This window comes from Monopterus albus, unplaced genomic scaffold, assembly GCF_001952655.1.
Source record: "Monopterus albus unplaced genomic scaffold, M_albus_1.0 scaffold212.1, whole genome shotgun sequence".
Classification (NCBI taxonomy): Eukaryota; Metazoa; Chordata; class Actinopteri; order Synbranchiformes; family Synbranchidae; genus Monopterus; species Monopterus albus.
The window spans coordinates 530,931-547,306 of NW_018128092.1; the positions used below are offsets into that span (position 1 = coordinate 530,931).

The 16,376-nt window shown below is 42.6% G+C and overlaps 1 protein-coding gene across 1 annotated transcript in view; it reads right to left on the reverse strand.

Annotated features, from left to right (window-relative positions):
* Nucleotides 1-13,505, reverse strand: part of tshz2 (teashirt zinc finger homeobox 2) — a 96,797-nt gene extending 83,292 nt beyond the window's left edge. The window contains exon 1 of the mRNA XM_020619002.1: nt 13,442-13,505. The gene's annotated coding sequence lies outside the window, so the exon portion shown is untranslated. The remainder of the gene's footprint in view (nt 1-13,441) is intronic.
* Nucleotides 13,506-16,376: the final 2,871 nt, after the last annotated feature.

Below are 16,376 nucleotides of genomic sequence, written 5' to 3' on the forward strand. Positions count from 1 at the left end.
TCTTTCCCTTCAGACAGACATGAACTACAGCAAAGCAACCTTTTACCAGCCAGTCAGAGAAGGATAATCTTTCCCCTTGCAGCACAATTGTAGGAGATTACATGGAGAACCTGTCAGTCTGCATTGGATTTGCTAGACACTAGATCTCTTGTCCCTATCGATTTGCAGGCTTCTCATTCATGTTTTCACATGGGTCTCACAGGCATAGAGGCCAAAAGCATACGGTTGGGGAAGCAGCCATTCTTTCCTTACTGCACTCTAAGCCTCTCTGTGTGATTGGGTGCTTCACTGTGAGTGTGTGTGTGTGTGTGTGTGTGTGTGTGTGTGTGTGTGTGTGTGTGTGCACAAGCTTCAGTTTGCAGCAGACTTTGCTCATGATCACAACAGTGTCAATGTAACACCTGCTCCTGGGAAACGTGTTTTGTAATCACAGGATAGGTTAACCTCAACACCACCGACTGCAGATGCTGTAATCCCTGGTGCTATTCTGTCGCTGTTGATTTGCTTCGGCACAAGCACAATCATCACCCTCATTTTAGGGGTTATGGTTTTCCCTAAAGCTTTGCGTTATTAATCAATTATTACATTACACGCCCTAACACAAATAACAGAAGGTGCTATAGTTTACACACTGCTGGACCCAGGTGGCTAGGACTTTCTCTGTCATCAAAGGGGCTCTTTCCTACCTGTTTTTTTCATAATCCGCCACAGCAATTTAACTGAAACAAGGCTCTGTTGTTGGTAAGCATAGCTCCTTGGTTTATTGAACACATATGCACTTAAACACCTTCACATTTTGACAGGTGAGGAAACCACTCCTTGATATGGCTGCCAGCATAATGAATTGGTTCGGAGCTCACAGAACAGTAAACTTCCTGATACAAGGAAACTACACACACTCACTTAGAAATTAAAAATATGTAGCATAAAGAGCTGACTTGAGAGATTACTAGTCTCATATAATGAAAATGACACTACTCGGAGGCAGCAAACTTTGTTGAAACTTTCCCCCAGAGAAGTTTTTGACACAAAGAAGTAAAGCGGCAAAGAAAGTCTCTGGTGAGCTCTTGGACCTGAATGACAAAAGGACTCCATATTTTATGCAACTTTGAAGAGGGCAGATTAAGGCCCACGGCAGTAGACTCTGACAGAGGAGGTCAGTGGACTCACAGTGCCCATTTTAAGGAGCAGAAAACAAGAAGTCCTCACTCATGCGTTTCTTAGTGATCAATATGCTAACTCGGGGAATGCTAAAATCGAGGTGGATGCTTGACAAAGATGGATAGATTTGCACCATCCGTGAAATGTCACCGATTCAGTGGAGGATGTCACCTCAGGATCGCTCGGCTGTGTGATAAGCCTGACACATCAACTTGGGGTGGAAAGTGGCGTGGCACCATTCTCTCGCTCTCTGCTCTTGTCAGAGCGAAAGGATGACAGTGACCACCGCTGCTGCAGGTCCAGTGGGACCCAGGTAAAAATGAACACAATTAAAAAATGGATGAGTTGCAATCTGTGGAGAAAAGTCAATGTGTGAGGTTTCAGGTGGTTAGCAAGTGAGCGGTCACAGAAAAAAAAAATCATTAACTTCAAGTGAGGGATGTCAATCTAGATTTGACAGAAACACAATGAGATGCAAAACTTCTAGTATTTTTGTATTAGCTGCGTCTCTAAGCACCTGTGATCAAATTTCACCTTAAAATACTGAACACAGCCACCGTGACACAGTATGAAATGTATTCAGACTGACATACATCACTTTCATTTTCAACACATCAGACACTAGAGATTTCACTGATAATGGGAACAAAGCCCTGCCATTGTCCATAGATAATGAAATTGCCATAGGGAACGAAGCCATAAAGACGGCAATAAATGTTTTCATTTTACAGCCTTCTTCCAGAATTTGACCCTTTGTGGTGCCCATATTTCCTTATGCCCCGAGGCAATTGCTCTGAGACTTGTCTCTCTATTTGTTCAAGATCAAAGGTCTGTCCAACAACAAGAAGCACTGACAGGCTGCTGTGGCACGCTATATGTTGGGCCCGGCTATTGGACCACGGGGGAAGGTGAGAGAGTGGGAGCTTTCTAGCTTTCTATTTTCCTCATCACTCTGTCAGAGGGGCTTGTCTCCAGGGACTTTTGGCCAGTTTGCGTGGTCAAAACAAGAGAGTCATACAAAGGGGAAAACAACAATCACCAGAGTGGTACTTTAGACTGACCCATAGCTTGACCTACTGTCAAATTCTCCACCTTGTTCCATTCGGATGCTCCCTTTTGGATGATTTTTTTCTGGGTTTTTTTTTTTGTTCATCAGCCCCACCATCATTTCACTTCCAGGCAGCAGGGCTCTTATCTCATATAGCATCCCAAACATTCTGATTGTAATCCTGCTGCTTTCTGAAGGAAAAACACCACAAGCTGACAGAAGATAAAGCACCATCCACCCACAGGATCCCAGGTAACTAATAGCCCAGGTCAAAGTCTGTCCTTTTATTTATAATCCTCAACAGCATGAAATATGAAGAGCTAGATTGAGATGCATAACTTCGCCCCCCTTTTTTTGAAGCAGGAAGCCCTCAGACACCAAAAATGATGAAATGCCTTGGCTGAGACGTAAACTATTAATAGACTCCTCCACCTGAAACTGTCACTGTGATCCCTGCTCTACAGCCCCGCATCCACACCAGGAGCACCTTTCTGGGACCTGTTAAGGGACCTGAGAAGGACGAGCGCATATGCTGATGTGCGCACGGAGCCTGCTTATGCTTATCCAGAGACCACTATGTTTTATAATTGACAGTAGCATGCACATGTTGGTAACGAGATGATGGGAAAGCAAAGTGTGGGCATACACTTATTTTATATTGTGCTGATTCTGGGTGTATAACTGCTAATCTGGTACAAAAGCCCATAGTGTTGTTGAGTCAAACAGACGATGAGGGTAAAACAGCCACGCCTGCATTTTTCATGGCCAACTAATTAGACACTTCCACTAAGCAGCACAATAAGAGCTCTAGCGTGTGTCACTGCCGTCTGCTGTGCATCATGAATAAAATGCTCATTTTAAATATTTGGGGGACAACTTTGGGGATGTAAATCAGCCAGCAGTAAAGTTATGTCCGAGGAAAAGTCACTGCCGGTAGCAACCACATTCCACAAATGATCATTTATTACCCAACACTATTTTTAAGGGGGAAAATGGCAGCCTCCCTTTGTCAAATCTAACAAGGGAATAGCTTTCAGGTGCTTATACCGCTATAACTCATCTCGGTGACCTTTTGAGCAGGAATTAGGGCACTTTCATCCCTGCTCAGGTGCTTGTTGGAGTCCATTAGCATTTTTAAAAAGTGCTACAGAGTGTAAAGAAAAACAGGAAATCTTTCATTAATAGACCTTGTGAACTTTACCATGTTCAGTAAATTATGAAAAATGACCGGGTGAAGGATGATTACAGCATCACTGCAGGCTTCACTTTAAAGCACCATCTACTGACTAACAAGCTGAAATGCGTGGTTTTGATTTTATAAATCCGGCCCCTACTTCTGCACAGTATTTCAAATTGAGGTAAAGATCCATGACAACTTCAAGCACATGTAGCAATCATGAGTTCATATTTCTTTGCTTCAAATGTTTAGTTCCTCCTTTATCATTATTCTCCAATTTAACATGCTCCTCCTTCAGGGAAATTACCCAGCCAACCGCCTAATCCCAGTCGTGGCGAGTGCTGTTCCACGCTAGCAGACCAAATTAAACATCTGACTGAGATTGCTGAGAGAGACAGGACATTCGGTCGTCTCACCCATTCTCTGCTTTTGAAGCTTCTAAATAATTTATGGGTAAAACAAAACACAACAAATACCTTGAGACGTGCGCTACGCAGTAAGTTAATCCCACAAAATGAAACCCAACTTTTTCTTGCAGCACAAATTGAAGCAATAACGTGATATTAAAGTGTGAAAGAGAACACAAACACTGCAACAAATTACAAAATACCAGGGGGACCAACAACAGTACTGCAGAGGACGACCAATTCATTTTAATGTGGGACATGCAGCTCAATACTGACATTATTGTCAATAAACTGTAACGTGCCAGCTAGTTGGAGTCATCACCGCCAGTGTCACGTATGAAAGCATGAGGTAACTCTGTCAGAAATATCATGCACGATCGGCAAAATTACTGATGAGAACTTAAAAAGAAATCAATCACTCACTCCAGAAGCCTAAAGTGCCGGTTTGTGGTGAGACCTTCTGCTCGTTTTGTGTTACCACTTTCTCAGTGATCAAAAGCATTAATCTAAAAAAAAGGGGGGGGGGATATCGGAGTGCAAATATCCTCTTTATATGGCCATTACTTATTCATCTTTATGTTCATTCCGGGGCCACTAAGTCATGTCACCTAGATGTCCTCTGAAAGCAAATGGCCCGACACTGAATATTGAATTACATGTTCCTCTGTTTACTGGAAAAGCAGGTCTTGGAGATAACAAGAAAGGTGATATTTACAGTAGCCTGCAGCAGCGTGATGCACCCTGCCAAATCACAGCTCAGGTGGGCCAAGGAGCTCGTCCATGTCAGGAAGAGGGCCAGATTGTGCCAGAGACACACACACAGAAGATGCCATCTACGAACACTCACATTTACAAACTGCATAAATCAACAGTTAGCGGTGATTATTTAAATCTTCTTTCCCGCACTTCTCAGACGTTTTATGTCAGTTGACAGTGCGGCAGGTTTCTTTTACACTTTCATTTAAAGGGTAAGGGCGGTCATTTTCTATATTAACAGTGTTTTCCACACTCCACACACAGAGACTAAAGCCTCTACTCACAGTTCATGTCTGTGAGCCAGTCCTGGGTCAGCTCGTCTGTGCCACAGACTTCTGAGGCAACATTTTTAACAAATGTGGGTCTGGTGTTTTTTTAATGAAGAAACAAGTCACCCAGTGCAGCAGTGTGCTCACTGATGTGTTTTTAATTGTTTCTGAAGCTCAGATGAACAAGCTGATCCAGGTTGGAAGCTGACGGACATTAACCGTGAGCAGAGGCAGTGTTTGCATGGGGAGTGTTGGAACTATGACCAACCTCATCCTTTAACTGGCCCTTTTCATGGTAGACACACAGGTGTACATTTAAAAATTCCATTTAGCTGCTTCAGTTTCAGGGGATGTGTCTGAAATCACTCACAACTCACTATATAATGAACTATATACTGTGTTTACCATTTTGCTGTGGTGTCTGAATGCTGCATGTGTAAATCTATCCACTGTATAGTGCACTCAAAAATTCCATAATGGAATGTAAATAGGAGTGGACACTACTTTCTGCCACCATACAACACTCCACGCTTTGTTAAGATGACCACTGAGTGGCTTTATGACTGTTAGTGATGATGCAAAATGATGATGATTAGTAGGATATGTGTCTGAAATCTCTGTTTACTGTTCATATATAAGGAGCAGTGAGTGAGTGTGAGTGATCTTGGACACAGCCAGCATCCTGTTATTGTGCATGCTGACTCATTGTCTCACTGCCACGACTTACTGGGGCATGTCAACAGTATGGAGTCCCTGTTCATGTTATTAGTAAGACCTGCACTTTCCTACTATGCCAAAGCAAAATGCCTACTGTGTAACAGGCCTACTAGGTTTCTGTACAGGTCTTTCTTTTTCTGTCTGTTCAGCCATGGTGACAAACACTGTTTATGTTCTTTTACTTCTCTCAGACACATCGCTGTGGCTGATGTACTTGTTCCAGGACTGAACCTACTGAAACAGTGAATGCAGCAAACAGAGCCGTGTCAGAACTGGGTGAACTGGCATGCAGATACAAACAATGTGATTATATTTCTCCATTTGTGTCAGCTTGTACCGTGTTCACTTTAACTTACAGTCACATTTAGAGACAAGTTACCCAATTTTGGCCATAAAGATAGAGCTGAAACCTATAATTACTTTAAAAGTAGTAGCTACAGTATACAATTATTATATCCTATCAGTACAGTGTAATATCAAGTTGTGTTCAAGTTAAAAGGCAGGTCAATGACTTTAGAAGAATAAGTAACAGAAGTAGGGATCTGAGCCAGAAGAATTTGTCTATTTATGGATAAGTCAATCGACAGCAAGTTAAACTGCACATCTTTTAAGAATTGATTAACAGTTTAAGTCATATTTCAAGCACCAAAGTCAAATATTCTCTAGTGCCTACGTCTGAAATGTGTGTATTTGCAGCTTTTTGTTTATGTTATATGAGAGCAAACCAAATATCTTTGGGTTTCAGATGTTAGAACTGGATTGTAATTTTAAAAAAACGCTGAAAATTCACATTTGACTTGTGTTTCTCTGACTCTGTGAACAAAATGTACCTTATTCATTAAAATCTTTAATGCTTTCATGAGCTTATTTTACTGTGCTTTAAATCACTCACTCATCAACTGCAAAGAAGCAAATGAAAGTTGGACATATTTGTCTGGCAAATGACTTTGACATTTATGCTGCACAAATTAATTACTTCATTATGATATGTGACTGTTAAAAGAAACATTCGGAGGCAGTGATAGTGTGGCACACTTTATAGTTAATCAAGTGTTTTGATCATCACATATAGGAGCTGGGAAACAGGTGCAGATGAAACAAGTGGAACACATGGTGGAAGCCAGAAGCTCAGCACACCTGTTCCCTTGCAGTGGATTCTCTCTGGAGCACAAAATAACTTCCATCTCATACACATCGCACACACTTCTCCAATTCTAATAGCACAGAGACGGAGAACAGACATTTGTCCCTTTTAGGGCCAATAGCAATGGTGATAAATGAAAACAGGACTCTTTCTCTATGCTGCCTGAAGATCTTAATGCATTTTCCTCTGGTCTGTGTAGACAGAGCACTCCACAGGGAGGGAGGGGAGGGGAGAATAAGTAACTATAGGAGGTGGTAATGGTGTTGGTATCGGCTGGTGTTGTTTGCCCTAGCTGTATTGAAGTGATGGTCCCTGAGGAGCCTGGCACAGGGAGCTGGGTTTGTCAACCTTGTCTGTGGGACTTAATATGAAAACAACACTAATGAGAACCATTTCCATTGCTCTGTTTATTTTCAGAGATGCATTGAGCGGGGCATACACACGGCTCAGTGATCGCACGTTGCATTGCATTCATTATGGGGCCCTGGATGGGCTACTGATATATTACACACAAACACACTTATAATTGCATTTTTTTATTGTTCAGAGCTGCTTTTAATGCTGCACTGTAGAAAAATGGACTCCATCTGACCAAACACAATCATAAGGTTATGTATCTTGTTGGCATATTCTAACCTTTCAGGTATTTGAACAAAATGACTGGAGTAAAAACACTATATCTGTAGTCATGCTGTAGATTCTATAGTATCTGAAGAGGTATTCTCTTCATCAATAAATGCCAAGCTTTGGCAGACAAGTGTCATTTCCTCTAGCAAAATTAAAATCCTCCTGTGTCCATCTATTCACTCAGAGACATGCCGTTTTGAAAATCTCTCTAAAGTGACATTACTCCAGAGATTGAAACCACTATTTCATTGAGCAGAAAATTGCTATTGAATTTGGAGCTGAATAATTGGAAGCCATGTTCCAATGCAACCCCCAGAAAAAGCAGAGTTATGTTTTACTGTCACACTCAAACCAATGACATTCTGAAGCTGAGCGGCACAAATGGCACGGGTATTGTTGGACAGGACATTGCTCTCCTTTGTATATGAGCCACATCAAGCAAGGAGGTGGAATCTGGATAGGATGCAGTTCCCTCTGATTTGACAGAGGGCCATGAGCGGAATAAAAATATCTACTGTATCTGCATTTTAAAGAAAAGACACAAGCATTCAGCTGCATTTGCTATCACTGTCAAAGCGTGAACTACACATTAATTTCCAAAAATAGTGGCTATGCTGAAATTTGCAACAATGCTAAAATGTTCTTTCAGCTTTATTTTATATCGTTTTACAGCAAAATGGAAATTGTCTTTGTGCAGTCTGTAAGGTTTATACATGTAAGATGTGACGTTTACATGCATCTACATCAGACGTGAGACAATCTGGCAGTAATATCAGGCCTCTTTACACAATTCACATTTACCAAACTGCCGCCATTTTAAAAGAGAATAACTGCTTCAGTAGCTCTTTATCTGTTTGCTGGATTTGTTGAGGTTGGTGGCACTGCCTCTCACTCTGTCTCTCTCTCACCCCCTCCCAATCCCCATCCCTTCATCCAGTGATCGTGTTGTGAACCCGTTAGCCTGTCATTGGTTTAGAGACTCCAAATGACCCTGTGTTTCTGCAGAAGACTCATTCATCCCCTCCCTCTCCCTCCCCAGGCCACTGGCAATACTGATGACCACCAGAAAGACACACGCACACTTGTTACAGACAAACATTAGCACATGCACGTACACACACACTGATGGCTGCTGTGGTTTGGTGGTGTAATGTGCTTTGTTGTGTGAAGGTATCAATCAGAGGGGAGCAGATTATTAGAGTGTCTGAAAGAGATCAAACAATGTTGCCGTCTGCACCCACACATGGCTGATTTACAGGCAGGCTGATAAAGTACTGCAGCTCTCTGTCAGGGGCTACATGACGGCTCGCCGCGCTCTTAGGATAAATTATTGCAGAGGCCCGCGGTAATGTCTCTCCACCTAGCAACCAGCCGCCCCAGCCACTGCCAAGGGAGCCCTGCCTCGTCTGCCATAATGGCACTGTGTCCAGGGTCAGCAGTTACTGTATTGTAGTGGGGTGGGAGGGCTATATACGCACACACACTTGAATGCGTGTGTGTGCACACTAGCACACCCTTTCTCATTTGTCTTTACACCTGTCAGTGGAAGCAATGCCAAAAGACACTCAGGGATAACTACGGGAGGACTGAGTGGACATGGGAGGCATTGATGTCTCGCTACAATTTTGCAGTACAGCAACATTGTGAAAAACTGGCATCAGGGTTCCAAACAAGACAGCGCTGAGAGGAGGGGTGCCATGATCACAAAATAAAGCTTGGCAAAAAATTATGGAAAGCCATTTGTAACACTAAGTCTGATCTCACTGGTGTGACCGGCCAAGATGCAGTTCTACAAACACATTATCACATACTAAGCTTCTCTAATCATCTCTGTCCTGCAATCCTGATTGATAAGAGCCTAAGAGGGAACAGAATATATAAGACTAAATATTTTGAGTCCTACTTTAGCAGATAGTGACAAACACAGTCTGATAGAAGTCAAAATGAATAGGTCACCACCCAGAAGTTGAGTTCGCCCACAGATGACACATAACTATTTCATATCCCGGTGAATTCCTCTCCTTTTATTTACTCAAGATGGCATTTTTTCTGTACACTGAGCAAGATCTGGGAAAGTACATTGGAAGGGAAGACACAGAGCTGCAAAGACAAGAGAAAAGCTATGCTAAAAGATAGATGCTGTCAATTGAGTGTAATGAATATTTTACTGAGGCTTTCTCCATTAGAGCTTTTCAACAGAATCTTTCTACAGGAAAAAAAAGGAGAACGTAAGAAATAAAATCTATAAACAACAAAAAAAATACACATTTCCCAAAACTAAGGTGGCCCACAGTCAGGAGTTCAGAAAGCGGCTTTGGCAAGTCGTCTGCCATTTCAGCAGTGACTGGGTGATCGCCTCCTCCCTGCCCCCCTCCCCTGTGTTATCTCGCTCGAAGCAGTGCCATCCCTCCATTGTAATAATGCCGCTTCCCAGCAGCCCTTGGAATGACCTTTCTTTAATTAACTGCATCTTGATGAGCAGATCTACATAGAATGTGAAGGTTAATTAATGAAGTATCACTGCTTAGTCTTAAGACCATCACCTAGCGGATGACAGCCAGCCCACCACTCTCAATTGTATCCCTCGATCTCATTAGCAGCGGTAGGCCAACGGACAGCTCAGCTCTGGCCAGTGGATCGCAAGAAAATTGTATCAAAGACAGGCCCTTTGATATCCTTCATATGGCCACGTAAGACCATATTCTGACTCTACACTTTGAATAATATATGAGAAATGCTCACATGCACACACACATTCTTGCATCACATAATGTGTTCATGTTTTTCTCTAAGGTATAAATCTAGTCAGCAGCGTCATAAATAATTCAAATGAAGGTAAAATAATATTTCAATTAAGATCCATGTAATGTGTTTCCTGCAAACAAATACATGACGGATGGTGATGGATAATTCTTGTATTATCACACAGTTGCATCTTGATAAGCCTCTGGTTTCCGTGTGATTTTATTTCAGTGTTGCTTATCACTGCGATTTGGAAAGAAGATCCACATTAGCAAATGTTGCCCAACTACTAAAAGTGTCTCTGTGTGGCAGCGCAAGCTGGTAGAGGATGGGCCGGTGATGATCCAGGGTCTACAGTTACAGCACATTTCCTAAAACTGGCTGTGCTCACACAGCTTTTTGTCCATCTATAATATATCACAGCGGAAGATGAGGTGAGCTAGCACCTCAGTATGCACAGCACTTAGAGCTCAAGCTCCAGGTGGACATGTGATACTATCCATCTCCACAGAGGCTAGTGCTTCTTGCTGTTTTCCTCATGGGTGTCACAGGCCAGGTGAGACACCTGGACTCGTTTTCCTTCCCACCTGGCCTGGACACTGGAAAATTCATCTGAATGCCGCCATGATTATTCTACTACCCTTTGCTGGGTTTTCTGGCTCCTTTCATGTTGAATGAAAGCTCCAGTGAAAAGGGAATGATTTTAGAAATCATTCAGATTTTGCACACAATTGAATATTGGGAAGTTACGTCCTTATCTTCCAACAAACCCACCAATTTGAGTGCGTCATACACAGTTCCACTGACGCCTCGCCACTTCTCTGTTTGCACATACAGACGTGCATGTAACTGTCCAACAGGGACCACTGCTGCCTCTGTACTGTATCTCTGTTTCTAAGCACTGAGAAGTAAACTGAGGTTCTCCAGGTAACCTTACTTTAGCCCTAAAGTCAAAGCATTAACACATGGCTTGACTTTCGGTAGCAGACAGCAGAGTTTGACAAGCACCTGTTTATCCTTTATATCCAATATCAGCAGCATAAAGATTAAAATACAACAGATATACCCAGGCTGCGTGGATCCAGCTAACCCACAAGCCACGCTACCAGCCTGTCTTTGTGACTGTTAGCACTACAAAGGTATTGATTCTTACCATTTACTGTATCACTCTAACCCTCTGACAGCAGACACAAGCACATATGTAAAAGCTGACATGACTGACTTCATGACAAGCTAACAAAGAGTGATACTGTACCACTCAGCTGTCTCTCGCTCCTGTCTGTGTATTTCTAGAATAGAATACAGTAGAATAAAATAGACTTTTATGTACTGCTGTTCTAATCTTAACCTTCCAAGTGATTCCACCTATGGATCAACTTACAATAAAGATGAGTGAAATTCCACTTTGTTTCTCATAAATCATTAAGATTTCGCTAGGGTAAACTCGCTCCCTAATTGGTGTACGGTTTTGCTAGCACTGATACAGTGTCACACCTTCACTGATAACTGTCAGGTAAACTTTCTATATAGAAGTATTTCTCCGCTGAGCGTCTATCTGATTTCCCTTTCAGCACCTCGAATGACACCCCACTAAAAGCTGGCACAATACGCTTCTCGCACACAACGCTGTCACCAAAGACAACTTGGGAGAAGCGAGTGTTTTGAGAGTTTGAAACAAAATAGCTGGTGCAGCATTTCCCCATTTTCTGTCTGAAATCCTTGACACCAGAGGATTTACAGTGGAGTGAAGAGAGGTGGGTGCAGTATGGAACGAGCTGTGGGGGCTGAGGTAGGTGGGATGGGAAGCTGGGGGGAGGGGGGTCCACGCTACACTCATGCTGACAGGGATCCTCCCTGTAGCGCATGCTTTTTTTCCCCCATTAGTTTCTTACTCACTCTCTTGCCCTCCAGACCCGCAGAGTGAGGAAGATTTAAGTGGCCAGTCAAGTGAAATCCGCAAGGTTTGGCAGGTGTGAGGTCTGGCTTCATTATCTACAGACACCTCTGTCCAATTATGAGCCTTGCTCCCTCTGTGACGATGATGATGCCGTGTGTCTGGCCATGTGTGTGTCTGTAGGTGTGCTGTGTGTGCATGTGAGTGCAGGCCACGAATAGGCCGGCCTCATTGTTATCCGTCTAACTATCAATATTCCCTCCTCCATCATGACATCATTGACAATTTCACACCCAAGAAAAATGCACGTGAGTACACACACATTCACACATGCACGCAGACACACGTCTTTTGTTTAGATTTAGGCCTGTAGATCTTTCTATATTCAGTCCATGCCCTGGTTTCCAGCTCTGTTCCACTTGGGAGTAGAAAGCAACACCTGAAACCTACTTGTGCAATAATGTTAACGGTCAGTTCCCTGCAAAGAGCCACAATAAATTACACACAACAATCCCATGATCAAAAGTCTCACTGGTTTTGATACATCTCCATGGTTTCTCCATTTTGCTGACCCACTGGTTCCAAAATGTCAGCGACTACAAACTGGAGCACTGCCTGGTGAGCTGCTTCACACAAACACAGGTCTCTCCTTCTCTCTAGCCTGATTTTGGACACCCCCTGCTGACACTATGGCAAAATACAGGACACCTACAAAACACTACCGTCCTGCCATAATAGACTCCACTGAAAATATTTATTTTTGATTTTAAAAAATACACTTAGGAGACAAGAATGATAATTTTTCATCCTCAAGATAGCATTCACATTTACATACCTGTTAGTACGGCCACATTAACACTTGAACAAAAACTGCCTATCAATAATGATACATTACAAAAAAAGGGTTACAACTGTATCTTCATTTATATCTCAGCAGGCTTCTTAGGTTTGAATGCTCTCCTCCTGAGGCCTGCTATTGTCTGTGAAACCACATGTAGCCTCTAGTCACTGGTTAGCCTGCACTCATCTGTAGCCCTATCATCTGCATCAGCTGGCAGATACAAAGAGCATAGCAATGATTTGCGTGTGAGCATGTGCGCCTTTTGTGCATAGCGTGACTGCACTTGCTCTATGTATATGCACTTGTGTACACTATGGGAGTGCTGGAGGCATCTAATGGTTCCCAGACTTTGGCTCTTGGTTTTATCTGACACCGAGATGGCAGCTGTTGACCAAAGGAATTCATACAAGTGTGTATAATTTGTCTTGTGGCTCAAAACAAACATGGGACTTGGGACATCTTTCAGCTATTTGATTGGACAAGACACAAACATAAGGTCACTGTGTGTGTTTATCATTTCATCAGAGCCTATAAATAGAATGGGGCACAAATTTGAGCACATTAAACTGTGTTTTCTCAGATCTGTATATATAACGCACCATCAAGCTACTTGAACAAATGTGGGCTAGAGTATGTTGCAGCAAAGCTTTGAACTCACCGGTTTATTTTCTTCCTCCCAGTGATAATAACTGAGGGTCTGGCAGTGGTGAATGAGCTTCCCCTGAATCACAAAGAAAAAACAAAAAGACATGAATTAATAATGAGCAAAATTACTCAAACTCTACAAACCACGACCTGCCGCAGCATGGTGAGCAGTGGGCCCTAAGGTGACAACAGTGGATTAATATTTGATGTCTAAATATGATTTTGGGTTCCTGAGCCTGCTGTCTGACAGTCCTGCTCAGATCTTTTCAGCACATGGCTTAACCATTAAGCTAAAAAGAGACTTGGAATCTCTCTGTGTCTCTTCTCTGTACAGAAAGAAGACTAAGATCAGGTTTATGTGCAGCTGCCAGCTCCTGAGGCCTGAGTCTCACCTGCGTGAGGAGTAGACCGTGTTCTTTGGGTGCCCTCAGGTGGAAGCTGGTATAATTGCTGCTGACAACCTACAAGTCATTGTGCAATTAAAGCATCTGCCGCTCCTGTGTGGCAGCGGGCTGTGATGCCCTGTGACAGCTCGTAGCCATTAAGCAACTGTAAGCAGCTGGCGCGCCTCAGTGGGGGGAAATAATGTGACAGAGGCATTCCCCCCTGTTGTTGCCCTTGTCTCTTTGGGGAAAAGGGGGACATTACATCACTCACTGAATACTTGGGTGTCTCACTCGGTAAGGAAGGGACACGTCTACCGATTAAAACTGTCACAGCTGGATGTCCAAATGATACTTTGTTTCTGAGTACAACAACTGAATAAGAGTATGCTGTCTGAAAAGGACAGGGGGAAGCTTTGTGAGCATAGTGCCACTGGCATGCAGTGTGCTTAACCACCAGTATTACTGGAACTTAGAGCTTAGTCAGCTAAGTAATTAGTTAATGGACAGTGTTGGTCTTTGGTTCTTGTTACCATTGCTAACTCTGAGAGACGAGACAGTCCAAGTAACTTCAAAACAGTGCTGATTTATTCAAAGGATCACAGGTAAAATTAACATTACACACTCAGGTATCTTGCACCTCCAAACTGCTCTAGTAACATGTCGTGGCTTAAACATAAGAACCTATTATGGCTAAGGCTACAGTTATACACGTCATAATAATAATATTAAACACCCTGTCTGCTGACAGTCATCAACTCTTCTCTCTAGTTATCCTTGACCAGATGTACCCTGTAGAAACTCATAAGCATGACTAAGCATTTAACAGTCTAACTAGACATCCTATCTCCACTAAACATTTCTAATACATAAAGTATTTATCCAATATCTATCTGACTAAAAATACATAACAGAGTTGTCCTCAACCTGACTCAGCAACTCAGTGGACACAACATCACATGCAACAGTTTTTTTACCTCACACAAGCTGAGACAGGAGCTCCTAAAGAAGAAGCTGACCATGGTGGGAATGATTCGAAAAAACAAGCCTGAGCTCCCATCCCAACTGCTGATTACAGAGAACAGGCCTGTCAACTCTTCAAAGTTTTTGTACACGGCTGACATGTCCCTGGTGTCCTACGTGCCAAAGAAAGGCAAGAATGTTGTGCTCATGAGTACACTGCACAGGGATGGGAGAATCTGTGGCCAAAATCCAGAGATCTTCATGGACTACAATGCCACAAAAGGAGGGGTGGACAACATGGATAAGCTGGTGACTACCTACAGCTGCAAAAGGAGGACATTACGCTGGCCACTGGTGATCTTCTTCGACATGTTGGACATCTCAGCGTACAACGCCTTTGTCATCTGGATGGCACTGAACCCAGAGTGGAACAGAAGGAAGCTCCAGGGGAGGCGCGTCTTTCTCGAGGAACTGGGAAAGGCACTGGTGAGACCTCAAATCCTCAGAAGAGAACATGTTCCAAGAACCCCATCCTCTGTGGCCATCGTGAGGAAGATTCAGGAAGAGGATGCTGGTGCCCCATCCACCGGACCTACAGAACCACAATCTGCAGAGCCTGAGGTAAGTGTAGGATGCTGTTGCAGTATTTTTGTGTCACTCATGCTTTGCTAGAGAGAGAGGTGTTAGGTGATAAGTATAATTCCTTCTCTTTTCATTATTCTAGGTCACGGCCGGCACCGGCCAAATGAAGCACTGTGGAGTGTGTGGACCCAAGAAGGACAGAAAAACGCAGTATACATGCATCAGTTGCAAGATAAACATATGCAACACACACTCAAGAAGACTCTGCCCCTCATGTGATGTATAGGTTGGCATGTGTTCAATGAGGCTGATGTGTTGTGTAGATTGTGATGGTTACTGTGTGTGTTCAGCTTGTGTTGTGTAAACTGTCCTGAATGGGTTAAATTTCTGAGGTTCAAATAAAAATCAGCTGTTGTGAAAAATCTTGCTTCATTTGTAAATTTCTTGATTTTTTTCCACTCACATCTTGATTACATTTGATTTTCTTTATTACATTTTATTAAAAAACAAAAAAAGTGTAGCACATTAATTCATAAATGTAATCGAAGAAAGGTAAAGGGCAATTGTAAACATCTGCTGAGTGTTTTAACATAAATTTGTTTGATTGTGTTGAATTACAAAGCCAAACATTCTGTGGGTCCACCAGACCTATGGACACTGGCAGGGTAACAAAAAATGAGCATAACACAAGGGTTAAGTAAAAGTATTATTGATGCAATAAGTAGCATTGTGTACTTTATCTACTACTTTATGTACTTTGTTTAGTTTAATCACTAGCACTTCATTATAGCTTATGAACTGACTGCAGGTTTTGAATGTTGAACCTTAATGTAACAGTTTAACATTTTGGGAACTACAGTAATTATGTTGTTTCATACCACTCTAATGATTATATCATGCCTACAAAGAAGCTATAGCTGAGCAATCAGTTAGCTAAGTTAGCTTAACACAGCTTAAAAACAGGGAAACAGCTGTGGTTGGAGGACACATATGAGAGTGGAGTCAATTTACTCACCTTAT